The sequence below is a fragment of the Syngnathus scovelli genome, unplaced genomic scaffold, assembly GCF_024217435.2.
Source record: "Syngnathus scovelli strain Florida unplaced genomic scaffold, RoL_Ssco_1.2 HiC_scaffold_32, whole genome shotgun sequence".
Lineage (NCBI taxonomy): Eukaryota > Metazoa > Chordata > Actinopteri > Syngnathiformes > Syngnathidae > Syngnathus > Syngnathus scovelli.
The window spans coordinates 637,047-654,229 of record NW_026061412.1 but is presented as its reverse complement, the minus strand read 5'-3'; the positions used below and the strand labels follow the sequence as shown (position 1 = coordinate 654,229).

At 52.1% G+C, this 17,183-nt stretch overlaps 1 non-coding gene and 1 pseudogene across 1 annotated transcript; both read left to right on the top strand.

The window, feature by feature from the left end:
• Positions 1-15,631: 15,631 nt before the first annotated feature.
• LOC125966222 (U1 spliceosomal RNA) lies at positions 15,632-15,797 on the top strand. Its single transcript, XR_007480180.1, has one exon. It is a non-coding gene; the product is annotated as a U1 spliceosomal RNA (small nuclear RNA).
• Positions 15,798-17,098: 1,301 nt separating this feature from the next.
• LOC125966166 (U5 spliceosomal RNA) lies at positions 17,099-17,183 on the top strand (annotated as a pseudogene).

Below are 17,183 nucleotides of genomic sequence, written 5' to 3'. Positions count from 1 at the left end.
AGTTGCACTTAGGCTAATGTTTACATTATGTACCAATGTCAAGGACGATTATGTCACCCAGCTTATATCATTGATGTGTTTCGATAGTTGTGGGGTCGTCACTAATTATTTGTGTTTAGATAAATGTCTGAGCTATAATGGTGTAATTAATGATTAAAAAATATTATCTTACATGTCCCGTGTTTCAGAATGGTTATTTAATTGGGCAAGAGTGTTTTCAAGCGTTTTGCCTCATGCCAATGGCACTCAGGGCTAAGGGTGGGCTTCAATGACCATTTTTGTAAAGCCACGCATTTAATACCATGTCAAATAATATATTAGAGTGTAGGTTATGTTCCAATGTATCCACGGTTAAATTGTCAACCGTACATTTATGACTATGCCTCGAGTGATCTACGTTATGAACTAGCACAACTCCGGTGGGGCAGGGAAAATGTTATCGATCCGACGTCCGATTGGAACGTCGCCTCACTTTTACGTCCGCCCTCTCAGCAAGGGATCCTATATAAGCCGAACCAGCCAGTGTGAAAGCAGTTGCGTTCGTTCTGATAGATTTTGATCTAAATTAGCCTTGACTAAAGACGAAGCAGTCACATGAATTAACGGAAAAAATTGACAGCCGGACTGGGACCCGGACTCGGACTCGGTGGTCAAGAGGCCGGACTCGGTGCAAAAATCCGACCGAGTCCACAGCCCTGGCTCAAACCTCATTGAATAAAGTACATAAGCAGACAAGTATATTCACATATTAAATAAATAAAAGAAACATTTTAAACATATAATTATACCTACACACCAAATCAATAAAGAAGACATTGTCACGTGCTGGTGCCACCGGCGACAGGACCACGCCCCCCTGTCAATGGAATCGCCGTCACCTGCCACGGGCTCATGGACAGCACTATATCAGCGCCGCCAGCGCAGACCTGAGTGTCAGTCTGTCCCTTGATGCTGCCTTGCTCATCAGTCCCGAAGCTACGGACCCGCTTGACTACTTGGAACCCCCGCAGAATCGTTTGTCCTCTCCAGCCCGATCGCCGCTCCAGCGCCCGCTGTTCCCATCATCTCCTTCTCCAATAAAGTCCGTCGCTACGCACTTGGCTGTACTGTCCGTTCCCTTACAGTACAGACTGACCAACGCTATGCAGCCAGCGAACGACGAGACGGCATTGAGTCGACTGGAGCGAGCCGAGACCGCCGTCAGCAGCCTGTCTGCCGACATCCGGCACCTGATCAAGGTTGGTCAGCAGCAACAGCTACAGCAGCAGGAGATGGCCCAAGCCCTCCAGAGACTGTCGGTGGCTGCGTCCCCGGCTGTCACGGTACCCCCGCACCGCTCGTCTGCCGAGGCCAGGACGCTCGTGGACGTCCCGGAGCCCCGCCTTGGCAACATCGAGAAGTTTAACGGCGATCCCAAGCACGTGAGGGCATTCGTGACGAACTGCCGCATAATGTTCAGCCTCCAGCCAATCACGTTTTCGTCGGAATCAGCCAAGGTCGGGTTCGTCCTAACCCACCTCACGGGCGAGGCGCGGCTGTGGGGCCTGGCCGAATATGAAAGGATGGCCCCGGCTTGCGATTCCTTCGACGCCTTCGCGGAGGAATTGCTCCGCCTGTTCGACCTGGGATCCGCCGCCGAGGACGCCGCCGAGGAACTGGCGACGCTGCGTCAAGGTAGCCGATCGGTCGCAGAGTACGCCCTTAAGTTCCAGACGTTGGCCGGCAGCAGCGGATGGAACACGCCGGCGCTCGTTAGCACCTTCCTAAACGGACTCGCTGAGTACATGAAAGATGGACTGGTTGCGTACGATCGCCCGCGAACCCTGAGGGGCGCGATGGACTTGGCGGCCCGAGTAGACCGGCGGATCCAGACGCGGCGGCGCGATCGGGAGAGGAGGTCCCCGCGAAACCCGTGTGGTCACATTCCTCCGTCTGCTGGGGACCCGCCAACCACACCACCCGCCGAGCCCATGGATCTGGGAGGGGCTCGGGTTCCCTCGGAGGAGCACCGTCGACGCCCCTCACTGGGCTTGTGTTTTTACTGTGGGGAGGGGGGCCATCGGGTGGCGGGGTGCCCGTTAAAGAGGCCGGAGCTCACGCGGCGTCGGGGGATCCGCGTGAGCTCGACCAGCACCGGCTCTCCCAGCCCCAGCACGCTCACGCTACAGGCACGCGTCCAGCTCGCGGCGGGCGACCAGAACGTGGCGGCCTTGGTGGATTCCGGCGCGGAGGGGAACATCATGGACATTAGCCTGGCACGCAAGTGGGGTGTCGGCTTCCTCCCTCTGAGCCCGTCTATTCCCGCACGTGCCATTGATGGCCGTCTGATCGGCGAGGTGGCTTTCGTGACGGAACCAATTAAGTTATTGCTCTCGGGCAATCACCACGAGACCATCCAGTTTTTTCTTCTCTCCCTCCCAGGACAGCAGCTCATACTGGGGCACCCTTGGTTGCGGCAGCACAACCCGGTGCTGGACTGGGAGGTGGGGGTTGTTCGGCAGTGGAGCGAACGCTGCCATCAGGCGTGCCTGAAGGCGGCCACCAGCCCACTCAGCAGAGCCCCGCCGAGGTACAGTCCCGACATCCCCAATGTCCCAGCGTTTTATCACGAGCTCAAGGAGGTTTTTAGTAAAGCCAGGGCCACTTCTCTTCCTCCACACCGGTCCTACGACTGCGCTATCGAGCTGTTACCCGGCACCTTCCCTCCCAAAGGACGCGTCTACTCCCTGTCCGCTCCTGAGCGCCGGGCTATGGAGGAATACATCCGGGAGTCCCTGGCAGCCGGTATCATACGACCGTCCTCTTCACCTGCGGGAGCGGGGTTCTTCTTCGTGAAGAAGAAGGAGGGCACGCTACGCCCGTGTATCGACTACCGGGGACTAAACGAGATCACTGTGAAGAACCGATACCCTCTGCCTCTTCTGTCTTCCGCCTTCGAGAGCCTTCAGGGAGCCACCATTTTCACCAAGCTGGATCTTCGCAACGCCTACCACCTAATCCGCATCCGGGAGGGAGACGAGTGGAAGACGGCTTTCAACACCCCGAGCGGACACTACGAGTACTTGGTGGTTCCGTTTGGGCTCACCAACGCCCCAGCGGTTTTCCAGTCACTGATTAATGACGTGCTACGAGACATGCTGGACAAATTTGTGTTCGTTTATTTAGACGACATCCTCATTTTCTCACGCTCGCTCCCTGAGCACATCAAGCATGTACGGGCGGTGCTGCGCCGTCTCCTTGAGAATTCGCTCTACGTGAAGGCGGAGAAGTGCGAGTTCCACGCCTCCTCTGTCAGATTCCTCGGCTATGTGGTGCGTGAGGGATCCATCGAGATGGACCCTGGGAAGGTGCAAGCGGTCACGTCATGGCCTGTTCCCGAAACACGCAAGCGACTGCAACAGTTCTTAGGGTTCGCGAACTTTTATCGCCGTTTTATCCGTGGATACAGCACAGTGGCCGCGCCCCTCACCTCCCTTACCAGCCCCGCCTCCCCGTACAAATGGACGGAACGGGCAGAACGGGCATTTCAGGAGCTTAAGAGGAGGTTCACATCCGCTCCCATCCTCAGGGTTCCCGATCCCGACAGACAGTTCGTGGTAGAGGTGGACGCCTCGAACGTGGGTGTCGGGGCGGTGCTGTCTCAACGTAGCCACCAAGACGATCGCCTCCACCCGTGCGCCTTCTTTTCTCGCCGTCTGTCGGCCTCGGAACGAAACTATGACATCGGGAATCGGGAGCTCCTCGCCGTCAAGTTGGCCTTGGAAGAGTGGCGGCATTGGCTGGAGGGCGCCACCACTCCGTTCATCGTCTGGACCGACCACCGCAACTTGGAGTATCTGCGATCGGCCAAGAGGCTTAACGCAAGACAAGCACGGTGGGCTCTGTTCTTTGACCGGTTTGAGTTCTCTCTTTCCTATAGACCGGGTTCCCGTAACGCGAAGGCGGACGCCCTGTCGCGTTTGTTTCCTGGGGGGGAGGAGGGACAGGGTCCGCCTCCCACTATCCTCCCGAGCTCAGTTCGGGTGGCGGCTCTTACATGGGAGATCGAACGCCAAGTGGAAGCCGCATCACGCGATCAACCCGGCCCCAGCAACTGCCCGGAGGGTCGCCTGTTCGTCCCTGAAGGTCTGCGGTCGTCCGTGCTGCAATGGGCGCACGACTCACGCCTGGCCTGTCATCCCGGCGCGGCACGCACGAGGTACGTGGTGGCACAGCGTTTCTGGTGGCCCACCTGGCAAGTGGACACCAGCGATTACGTCAGAGCCTGCTCAATTTGTAACCGCTACAAGACGTCTACTCGTCCTCCGGCCGGGCTGCTTCAACCCTTGCCGGTCCCCCAGCGTCCCTGGTCTCACCTGTCGATCGACTTTGTCACGGGCCTCCCCCCCTCTGAGGGAAACACGGTGGTCCTCACGGTGGTGGACCGTTTTAGCAAAATGACGCATTTCATCCCTCTGCCTAAGCTCCCATCTGCGAAGCAGACGGCGTCCATCATGGTGCGGGAGGTGTTTCGCCACCACGGTCTCCCACAGGACATCGTGTCAGACCGAGGACCTCAATTCGCTTCCACCTTCTGGACGGAGTTCTGCCGACTCCTCGGCGCCACGGCCAGCCTCTCCTCGGGGTTTCACCCTCAGTCCAACGGTCAAGCGGAGCGCCTGAACCAGGAACTGGGCAGGTCTCTCCGATGCATGGCCGCCGGGGACCAGCGCGGGTGGGTCCAACAGCTTCCCTGGGTAGAGTACGCTCACAATTCCCTCCCCAGCTCGGCTACTGGACTTTCGCCTTTCCACTGCGTCTTCGGGTACCAGCCACCCTTGTTCGCCCACCAGGAGCGTGGTGCGGCGTGCCCGTCGGCCCAGGCTTGTGTCCGCCGTTGTCATCGCGCCTGGGCGAGGGCCCGGGTCACTCTTCTCCGCTCTGTTTCAGGCTACGCCCGCCAGGCGAACAAGCACCGGACACCGGCTCCGGAGTACAGAGTGGGGCAGCGTGTGTGGCTCTCGACGCGGGATTTGCCGCTGCGAGCAGGATCCCGCAAACTGGCGCCCCGCTTTGTTGGACCGTTCCCTATTCAGAAGGTGATTGGCCCGGCCGCAGTCCGTCTTCTCCTTCCAGAGTCCCTGAAGGTTCACCCCACGTTCCACGTGTCCCGTGTGCGGCCCATCCATGAGAGCGCGTTGGCGCCGGCGCCCGTTCCGCCGCCGCCGCCCCAGCTCGTTGAGGGGGGCCCGGCTTACGCTGTCCGCTTCCTGCTCCGATCGCGGCGGCGCGGTCGTGGTCTCCAATACCTCGTGGACTGGGAGGGTTATGACGACGCGCACCGCTCCTGGGTTCCGAGCCGCTGGATACTCGACCGTTCGCTCATCACGGAGTTCCATCGCTGCCATCCGGACCAACCGGGTCCTCGGCGCGGGCGCCCGAGGAGGGACGAGGGGAGGTCTTGCCCGCCGGTACCGGGGTCTTCTGCTCCCGTTTCGGCGGTGTGCTGACCCCCCCACCTGGTCGCCCGGGGAATTGCCTTCCTTTTTTGTTTTTTTTGTTTTGTTTTTGGTTCCTGGGGACGTCGGGAGCCGTCCCTTGTGGGGGGGGTTCTGTCACGTGCTGGTGCCACCGGCGACAGGACCACGCCCCCCTGTCAATGGAATCGCCGTCACCTGCCACGGGCTCATGGACAGCACTATATCAGCGCCGCCAGCGCAGACCTGAGTGTCAGTCTGTCCCTTGATGCTGCCTTGCTCATCAGTCCCGAAGCTACGGACCCGCTTGACTACTTGGAACCCCCGCAGAATCGTTTGTCCTCTCCAGCCCGATCGCCGCTCCAGCGCCCGCTGTTCCCATCATCCCCTTCTCCAATAAAGTCCGTCGCTACGCACTTGGCTGTACTGTCCGTTCCCTTACAGACATAACTAGACATTTTTGATAAGTGGTAATGAGAAAGGTTTTTATAACTTTATGATCTGATATATATATTTCTGAGCACTTTGAAATAACAAATGTTTTTTGATATATTGCCTGAATAGCTTAATGACCCTTAAGGAACTGTTCAATGCATGCCTGATGATTTTCTAAATCACGGACACTGCCAAAGTCGTCTAAAAATGTTCAGTACTTGATTGTATCTTATGTTTTGACTAATTCTAGACACCAGTTTTCGATTACTACTGAACGTTCTGGACAGAGGGAAATATTTTGCCTAACAAAGAAAAGATATGGTTGAAAGCATGATTAAACTAAGAATATGATGACGTAAGCAAGTACATGGAGATCAAAAGAACAAACAAACAAAAACATGGTAAGTGGTGAGTACAAACTTTGCATGGTCAGGGAACATTAATAAATAGGTAGATGATGTCACAGCCAAAAGCTCACATAATTCCGTACAAAATGACAAAATTGAAAGAATGATGAATGGATGAGGTGGAACAGTATATGTGCAAGAATGTTTACAGGAAGGTCACTTGGAGATAAAACCAGCAGGTGCCAGAGGGAGACAGCCAAGCCAAAGACGATCGTCAAGGCTGAAAGACGGAAAGGACAACAACAGCCCCCACAAATCGAATCTCCCATAATCAGCACCCAACCCCACGGAACCAGCTCTCACCGAACCAGCACCCACTCCCATGGAATCAAACTCTCCTGTGAACTTGCCCCACCCCAAAGACTCATCACCCATCAAACTCGGCCCACACTGGCCGACTGAATATAAGCTGACCAAAGAACCTTGAAGGTGGCCTTTTCTGAATGGAGACTTTGCGCTCTTGAAAGGCCCAGCGCTGTATTGTACTTTCCTGAAGACAGAGCTTTCTGAACAAGAATTGTGATTGAACTCAACCAACCTGTGTAAGTCTAATTTCTGCTTCAGTGTCTTAGCATTTTCCTAAATCTGAAGAAATCAAACGAGCACACAGTGAGTAAATTGGATAACTGGTGATTGGCAATGACTTTTGCCGTGAGGCGCAGATAGTGCACTCCCTAAATTGTGGACAAAATCCAACAGGTGCATGAACTCAATCTGTTCTTCAACAGATTTGATTCCGCCTCCCCCCCACCCCTTCACCTCGCTCCGCATCTTTTTCTACCACCTTCGACACTCCAGCCCCCCCGCCAGCTCACCAACCCCCTCCCCCGGAGTCACTCTTCTGTCTCCTGTCTCCACTCCATCACCCCGGTCTTCCGACATCCCCCTCTTCTTTACAGATCTTCAGGTTCACTTCAGAAAGATCAAAGCAGGGAAGACCCCGGGCCCAGACGGCATCTGGCCGAGACTGCTCAGGGATTGTGCGGACCAGCTGAGTGGTGTGGTCAGGTACCTGTTCAACCTAAGCCTGAGCCTGAACAAGGTCCCAGTACTGTGGAAGACCTCCTGCGTGGTCCCTGTACCAAAGGTGCCATGCCCCAAGGAGCCTAACCACTTCAGGCCTATTGCCTTGACTTCCCACCTGATGAAGACTATGAAGAGGATCATCCTGGGTCACCTGCGTTCACTAGTGGGAGCGCAGCTGGACCCCCTGCAGTTTGCTTACCTGCCTGGTGTTGGGGTGGACAATGCATTGATTTATTTACTGCACAGAACACTGCTTCACCTGGAGGACAACAGGAGCACTGGGAAGATCATGTTCTTTGTTTTCTTCAGCGCTTTTAACACCATCCAGCCGTCACTGCTTAGGGTGAAGATGGAGAAGGCGGGTGTGGACCAGTGCCTGACTGCATGGACAACGGACTTCCTCACCGACCGGCCGCAGTTTGTGAGGTTACATCGCAGTGAGTCCGACGTGGTGCACTGCAGCACTGGTGTCCCCCAGGGTAGGGTGCTCCTTTCCTTTTCACCCTGTTCACGTCAGACTTTACCCACGACACCGCACACTGCCAAATCCAGAAGTTCTCCGACGACATGGCCATTGTTTGAAATGTCGCAGAGGGGAACGATCTGGAATATAGGTTGGTCATCAAGGACTTTGTCAGCTGGTGTGAGCTCAACCAGCATCAGGTGAACAACACCAGCAAGACGAAGGGGTTGATTGTGAGCTTCGGGAGGACAGCACCCATCTTCACTCCAATGAACATCCAGGGATCGGACAGTGAGGTAGTGGAGAACTACAAATTCCTGGGTGTTCGCCTTAACAACAAACTGGACTGGACTGGACTGATCACACCCATATCCTGTACAAAAAGGGCCAGAGTCGCCTCCATCTGCTGAGGAGACTGAGGTCCTTCGGTGTGTGCAGGGCTCTCCTCCGGACCTTCTATGACTCTATGGTGGCCTCGGCCATCATCTACGCTGTGGTCTGCTGGGGTGGGGGCAGTAGTGACCGGGACAGGGGGGGACTGAATAAGATGCTCAGAAGAGCGAGCTCTGTTCTGGGCTGTCCCCTGGACTCCATTGAGGTTGTGGGTGAGAGGAGGACGTTGATTAAGCTTAAATCCATCATGGACAACACCTCTCACCACCTCCATGAGAGTGTGCGGTTCCTGAGCAGCTCCTTTAGCGGCAGACTTTTGCACCCTCGGTGTAGGAAGGAACGGTTCCTCAGGTCCTTCATTCCCTCTGCTGTCAGACTTTACAACATGCATGCCGCCTGATAAAATGAATGTGTTTCGTCTCTACTAGCAGCACTTGTGTTTATCCTTGTCTGTTATTTACCCTTTTTTGTAATTCTGGCACTTGTTTTATTCTTGCACTCGTATTATTATTGCACTGATATGCGCTGCTGTGACAAGTGAATTTCCCTGCTGTGGGATGAATAAAGTTCAATCAATCAGTCAAGAGTTGGTTCAGACTGAAGTCAAGTTTTTGATTTCAAAGCATGACACGTTAAATTGACTATGAAAGGGATCGTCTGATCCGAAGTCAGGTGCCTTATCCATTAGGCCACATCGCCATGTGAAATACTCCATGTTTTCAGTGTGGCCTTGATAAGACTGTTTAACGGTTCCCAACAAGCAAGGATGCCCAATGTGGGAACCGAACCCACGGCCCTGAGTTTAAGAGTCGCATGTTCTCCCCACTGAGCTAACCAGGCTTTTCGACCTTGGAATTGTTTCATTTTTTCATTTTTTTTGAATGGGTTAGGGGAAATAGAGAAATGTTTTAAGTGTGGCCTCTGAAACACATCTATTGATAAGACTAAAGAATCAAAGGTTCCCGACAAGTGTGGGCTGCCCAATATGGGGATAGAACCCACAACCCTGAGATTAAGACTTGCATGCTCTACCACCTGAGCTAACCAGGCTTCTCCTATTAAGAACTGTTTCATTCTTTCACTTTTTTTAATGGGTTTGGTTCACGAAAACCAGAAGCCACGTTTTAAATCTGGCCTCTGAAACACATTCGTTGATAAGACTAAACATTTAAAGGTTCCCAACAAGTGGCAGCTGTCCAATGTTGTCTCTAGTTGGAAACCCCAGCCCGAGTTGGAAACCCTAATTGGAAACCCTTGCCCCAGTTGGAATTCCTAGTTTGAAACCCTACCCGGAGTTGGAACCCTAGTTGGAAACCCTAGCCCTAGTTGGAAATGCTGGCTCTAGTGTGCAATAGAGAAAGCATTTTTTCTTTTGGTTTTTGTCACTTTGTTGCACTGAAAATGGAGATTGGGGGGGAGTCAGCACAACAAAAAAGAAATCAGAAACCAAAACCTTTCTGACAGTATAGAAAAGAATAATAAATAATACATAGAATAAGGTTTACTGTCTGTGAAGTTGAGTTTAATTGAAATGGCCAGTGGTTGAATCAATTTTACAGTAAAATAGCTCTGTAAAACCAACTATTCATGGCCTCGGTAGCGCAGGCGGTAGCGCGTCAGTCTAGTAAACTGAAAGTCGTGAGTTCAACCCTCACATGGGGCTATGTCTTATTTAGTCCTAACCCTAACTCGAGCCCTTGTTGGAAACCCTAGCCCCAGTTGGAAACCCAACTTTGAGAATGGTCAGACAGAAGTACCTTTTTCTTTTGATGAAGTTCAGTTTGATGGAAATGGCCGGTGGTTGAATCAATTTTACAGTAAAATAGAATTTTAAGACAGGTGCCACAAATTCTCGTTGGCGCAGGCGGTAGCGCGTCAGTGTCGTAATCTGAAAGTCGAGAGTTTGATCCTCACACGGTGCATGATTTATATATATTCCAACCCTAAATCTAGCCCTACCTGTAAACCCTAGTCCTAGTTGGAAATCCTAGCCCTAGCCTAGTTAAGTTTGATCAAAATGGGCGGTGGTTGAATCAATTTTACAGTAAAAAACAATTGCACAAATTGCAAATGCATAGCCTCGTTCGCGGAAGTGGTAGTGTGTCAGTCTCATAATCTGGAGGTCGTAAATTCGACCCTCACACAGGGCACACTTTTATATAGTCCTAACTCTAGCCCGAATTGGAAACCCTCATCCTCGTTGGAAGCCCCAGTTGGAAACCCTGGCCACAATTTGAAACCTTAGTTGGCTTCCCTAACCCGAGTTGGAAACCCTAGTTTCAGAATGCTCAGACTAAAAGTCACTTTATCTTTCTGTGAAGTTCAGTTTGATTGAAATGGCCGGTGGTTGGATCAATTTTACAGTAAAAAAGAATTGTAAAACTGTAAATGCACAGCCTCATTAATGCAGGTGCTAGCATGCCAGTCTCACAATCTAAAGGTCAAGAGTTCGGTCCTCAGGTGGGGCAGACTTTTTATATACCTAGTCCAAACTAGCCCTAACCCTAACTCTAGCCCTAGTTGGAAACCCTAGTCCTAGTTGGAAACCTTAGTTGAAAACCCTATTTTCAGTAGGGAGCAGGTTGCTCAGACTAAAATAACTTTTTCTTCTTTTAAGGGGTAGGGCAGCAAAGTAAGCAGGGATTGTGAATATCAGCAAGCACAGGTTGCTCAACTGGAGTCAAGAGAAACAAATTAAAAATTGTACATCAGATGAAAAATGTGCCTCTTTCTTTTGGCTTTTGTCACTGACATTTGGGGTCACCACAACAAAGATCAAAACAGCACAAAAACAGTTTACCTATATTTTGTCACGTCTCGCCCCCAACTGCTCCACTATGTGTCTGTCTTGGTTTCTGTCTGTGTGCTCGCCCCTCCCCTCCTGTGTGCCCATGATCAGTGTGATTGTTCCCACCTGCCTCTCGTTACCTGTCGTGTATAAAAGTCCTGTCTGCCCCTCTCTCCCTGTCGGATCATTGGTTTTGGTTTTGGTTGCTGTCGTTCGGTGTTGGCGTGCTGTCTTGGTGCCGTCGTGTCCTGCTGTCTTCTTGTTTCACGTCCCGGTCAGTCAAGTTATTGTTTAGGTCATGTCAGTTTACCGAGTCTGTATTTTGAGTTGCTTCGGTGGACCCTGGTCCGGGCTGCACTTGGTCGTCCTGCTCCATGCTCCACACCCGACCGTGACAGAATGATCCGACCATCACAGCGGCCAGCGCTTGGACCACCCTTCACCACCAGCTCCCGCTGCGACGCCCGATCCACATCCGAGCATGTTCCAGCGCCATGGGCTTGCAGCCGCCATCGGATCTTGCTCCAGCGACGCCGGGCTCACGGCCGCCATCGGAATTCCCCCCCGGCGCCATCAGCTCTGCGACCGTCGTCGGACTTCGCTGCCGCGACGCCGGACCCGCGGCCGCTATCGGAGTGCCCCCCCGGCGTCATCAGACTCACGGCCGCCATCGGGCTCCACCCCAGCGTCGCAGGACCCGCGAACGTCGCCAGACATCCAAGCCAGCTGCGTCGGACCCGCGATCGTCCCTGGCTCCGCTCCCTCTGCTGCGGCGCGTGATGGCTCTTGCCGCCGCGCACAGCCCCGCCTTCCGAATGTCGCCGATCACTGTACGGACTTTGTGAGTGGCCGCCGATCGCGGTACAGACTTCCCAAGGCGCCGCCCCAGTGCGGTTGTGTTTCCCCGAGTTTCCGCGGAGTGCGGTTCTGTTTCCCCAAGTCGCCGCCCGTGTGCTGTTGTGTTCCCCAAGTCGCCGCCCGAGCGCGGTTCTGTTCCCGAAGTCACCGCCAGAGTGCGGCTCTGTCCCCTAGGTCACCGCCAGAGTGCGGCTCTGTCCCCTAGGTCACCGCCAGAGTGCGGATCTGTCCCCGCAGTCACCGCCCGAGTGCGGATCTGTCCCCGCAGTCACCGCCCGAGTGCGGTTCTGTCCCCGCAGTCGCCGCCAGAGTGCGGATCTGTCCCCGCAGTCGCCGCCAGAGTGCGGATCTGTCCCCGCAGTCGCCGCCAGAGTGCGGATCTGTCCCCGCAGTCGCCGCCAGAGTGCGGATCTGTCCCCGCAGTCGCCGCCAGAGTGCGGATCTGTCCCCGCAGTCACCGCCAGAGTGCGGATCTGTCCCCGCAGTCGCCGCCAGAGTGCGGATCTGTCCCCGCAGTCGCCGCCAGAGTGCGGATCTGTTCCCCGAAGTCGCCGCCAGAGTGCGGTTCGGTTCCCCCAAGTCACCGCTCGAGTGCGGTTCGGTTCCCCAAGTCGCCGCCAGAGTGCGGTGCGGTTCGGTTCCCCAAGTCGCCGCCCGAGTGCGGTGCGGTTCGGTTCCCCAAGTCGCCGCCCGAGTGCGGTGCGGTTCGGTTCCCCAAGTCGCCGCCCGAGTGCGGTGCGGTTCGGTTCCCCAAGTCGCCGCCCGAGTGCGGCGCGGTTCGGTTCCCCAAGTCGCCGCCCGAGTGCGGCGCGGTTCGGTTCCCCAAGTCGCCGCCCGAGTGCGGCGCGGTTCGGTTCCCCAAGTCGCCGCCCGAGTGCGGCGCGGTTCGGTTCCCCTAGTTTTTTTTTTTTTGGGACGTCGGGAGACGTCCCTTGTGGGGGGGGTTCTGTCACGTCTCGCCCCCAACTGCTCCACTATGTGTCTGTCTTGGTTTCTGTCTGTGTGCTCGCCCCTCCCCTCCTGTGTGCCCATGATCAGTGTGATTGTTCCCACCTGCCTCTCGTTACCTGTCGTGTATAAAAGTCCTGTCTGCCCCTCTCTCCCTGTCGGATCATTGGTTTTGGTTTTGGTTGCTGTCGTTCGGTGTTGGCGTGCTGTCTTGGTGCCGTCGTGTCCTGCTGTCTTCTTGTTTCACGTCCTGGTCAGTCAAGTTATTGTTTAGGTCATGTCAGTTTACCGAGTCTGTATTTTGAGTTGCTTCGGTGGACCCTGGTCCGGGCTGCACTTGGTCGTCCTGCTCCATGCTCCACACCCGACCGTGACATATTTTCCTCTTTCAATTTGATGATACACTAGACATGAATACCTGTTTAGATTTGAAATCTTATCCATTAGGCCAGATAGCCATACAGGAAATTCTGACAAGTGATAGCAGTGCAATGATTTTTGAGCATATACAGTAAATCTACAGCCTAGATTCAAGTGGAGTTAACTGACTGGATCAGAAGATTAAGGGGTTCAAGTCCCTTCGTTGTCAATTTAATGAATGTCAAGAGGAAAGTAGCCTAGTGGATAATGTGTCTAACATTAAATAATAGTTTTTATTTTGTTTCTGCATTACCCAATACATCTCCTTCACATTGTGACACATTCTCCCATTATCTGTCTGTGTTAGGTAGAGAAAAAGATTTTAAAGGAAAGGTAAGTATTGTTGTGTTGTGTTTTGTTGTATTGTGTGTTGTCATTACCGTATTTTCTGGACTATAAGTCACGTTTCTTTTCATAGTTTGGGTGGGGGGGCGACTTATACTGAGGAGCAACTTATACGTGATTTTTTGTCACAAATTTTCAAAATAAAAAAAAAAACGAAAAATGGATAAACGAACCGTGATGTAGCAAGGGATTACTGTAGTTTGAACTGCAAGTGACATCAGCGGCGCGGCGGTTGTTTACTTAAAGGACAAAGGATTCGATCACGGGATGACGAAGATGACGAAGGGCCCCATGTACTACCGGCATCTTTAGTGGCTTTGCTTGTAAGTGACACAGAGGACGGAGAGTTTTTTTTTCCCAATGATCATCACACACACATCTGGGTGTGGTGAGATTTGTCCTCTGCATTCAACCCATCCCCGTGTGATTTTGATCCATCCCCTGGGGGAGAGGGGAGCAGTGAGCAGCAGCGGTGCCGCGCTCGGGAATCATTTGGTGATCTAACACCCAATTCCACCCCTTAATGTTGAGTGCCAAGCAGGGAGGCAATGGGTCCCATTTTTATAGGTATGACCCGGCCGGGGTTTGAACCCACAACCTTCCAGTCTCAGGGCGGACACTCTACCACTAGTTTGAAGGATTTAATGATTTGGAGTGACACAGAAGGTTTGAAAAACTATTATATGTTTCACGCACACCCGGTCCTATTCTATGGAGCTCTCTTCGACCTCTGTGGCTGGAAGTGCCACCTCCAGGGATGGAAGTCCACGCTGCCACACGCCTGGAAATCGATGCCGGTGCTTGGGGCTGAACTGTTTATGTTATTGTTATTTGATATATTTGTCATTTTCAAAACTTGTTCAGGAAAAAAAATATTATTCAGTGGTAATGTTGGACGTTTTCAATAAATACAAATTCATACAGTTTTAGGGTTCTCAGGTTAAAAAAGGCAATGCATGCACGGGGGCCCCCAGGGCTGCGTGCTTAGTCCATTGCTCTTCACCCTGCTGACGCATGACTGCACTGCGACCTACAGCGACAACCGCATAGTGAAGTTTGCTGACGACACGACTCTGGTGGGTCTCATCACGAAGGGCGACGAGACTCGGTACAGGTCGGAAGTTGACCTTCTGACCATGTGGTGCAGGGACAACAACCTCCTGCTGAACGTCAATAAGACCAAGGAAATCGTTGTTGACTTCCGGAAAGGTCACACAACACACCTGCCGCTGATCATCGACGGTGCTGTGGTGGAGTGGGTGAGCTGCACCAAGTTCCTGGGGGTGCACATCAGTGAGGACCTCTCCTGGTCCGCAAACACCTCGTCACTGGCAAAGAAAGCTCAGCGCCGCCTGTACTTCCTGCGGAAGCTCAGGCGTGCATGTGCTCCTCAGGCAGTCCTGTCTACATTCTACCGTGGCACCATTGAGAGCGTCCTCACCAGTTGCATCGCTGTCTGGGGTGGTAACTGCACTGAACAGAACTTGAAGGCCCTGCAGCGCATAGTGAATACGGCTGGTAAGATTATTGGTGCTTCGCTCCCCTCCCTGAAGGACATTTACACCTCCCATCTCGCCCGCAAGGCAACCTCGATTGCCAGAGATGTGAGTCACCCGGCTCACTCTTTGTTTGACCTTCTGCCCTCTGGGAAGAGGTATAGGAGCCTGCGCTCCCGCACCACCAGACTCGCCAACAGCTTCTTTCTCCAGGCTGTTAGGGCCCTGAACTCGCTACCCCCTTCTGCGTAGCGTGCGGCACTGTTGCGCTATTTTCTGGAATGTCTGCTGTACGCACACTTGCTCCTTTTTTTGCTCCTCTTATTTATTTATTTATTTGTTGTGTTATTTATTCATTATTTATTCAGCACGCTTTTGTTATACTTGTTTACTTGTTTGTCTGTTGTGGGCCATGTCTTGTCACCATGGGATAGGGGGGAACGAAATTTCGGTTTCTTTGTATGTCTTCGGCATGTGGACAAATTGACAATAAAGCTGACTTTGACTTTGACTTAAACAGTTCTACGAATCCTGTTTCATCCACTGAGTGTGTATGTGTGCCACACGTTTTTAGCAATTAAGCCCGTGACTGAAAATGGCGTGTGCGGTAAAGACGTCGGCCCATGATCAAGAAGGTGGTTCACCCCATGTGAGGCTCAGCCATTGCACTACGGTTGTGCTGACCTCTGCAAATTCCCCTACTGTGTGAATCTTGACTGCATTATTTCTGGTAGTGGGGGACTGTGTTCGCGCTCTCCTCTGGTCTTTCTGATGAAAACAAAAATTAAGCGCAGTAGTATGCACATGGAGTTTAAGTCTGCGATGCTGTGACACACTGAACGCTTTTGATTATGTAATTAACTGTACTCTGGAACTGTGTGTCAGGGTTCTCCAGATTATTCTTATCGTATGATTATGTTGGAATGCAGCCTGTAATAAATAACCTAGCTAGATTAGTTTTATGCTTATGTTGGAATGCAACCTGTGATAAATCACCTAGCGTGTCCCATCCTACACAAAGTCGTAAAACACCCCTTGCTATGTTTTGACTAGAGGTCAAGGGCTTTCTCTATTCAGTCCACTCTTACCCCCACCCTGTTTCTCTTAATAAAAATGCTCTTGCAGGAGGCGAGAGTCAGACCTCCATTCGAACATCGCTGTACGCACAGCGACGAATGGACTCTCCACCTGCAGGTGTCTAAAGGGACTTACTCGTCTCCCGTGTGGTTCTTGCAAAATAAGTTGGACTGAGCGAATCTCTAACACTGTGCATTTGCTCGTTAAACTGTATTCACCAAATTAGCAAATGCAAAATAATATGTAATTACCACGTTCCTGACTCGTCATATGATATGAACGTATCAAAACCTTTTTGTCGGCTGTAGGTCTGTCTTTTTAAGAATGCGCCCGATTGTTGTTCCTCATACATCACAAGTATGGATTTCTAGAAAACAACTTTTACTTTCTAAAGTAAAATGACAGAAATATTTTCTAATGTCAAATATCAAACGCCACCAACGCAGTGGAGGTGAATTACACTCCAAACCATGCCAGCAACGTCAAAAGCCTCAATTATTTGCGACACAAGGGAGACATAGAGCATTTCCGAAGTTTGAAAAATCATTTGAGAAATTACGATCGTATTTTGTTTCCCGATTTGTGTTGAATAAAGTTATGAAATTACAAATTTTCAAATAAAACACAGGGATGGGATCATTTCCCGTTCTCTCAGACCAAAAGTACACGTACCAAGACATACAACTGTTTTTACCATCAATAATCAAAATAGACGCCCAATATAATTGAAAGAACGAGCGCCATCAGTGTTCGATCAGATACCTACAATCCTGTGCGCCAACAATGTTTAAAGTAAGTGAGACATTAATGAACACAAAATACTCGTTTAAACATTCTATTTTGCTTGAGTCCTTGTAAGTATAGTAAATCCATCAACTTCTATTGTTTGTATTAGAAGGAATGGTTGCTGCAATTTGAGTGTGAGACCGCCTGTGAATTTAGTGAGACCAGCAGTGGGGTGGCCCGTTTTGACTCAGATTTTCAGATCACTCGTTTCTCTTCAGATCGAATAAATCTTTCGCCTTTTACTAAAGATTTCTGTGGAGAGGAACAATAAAGAGTATACCATTT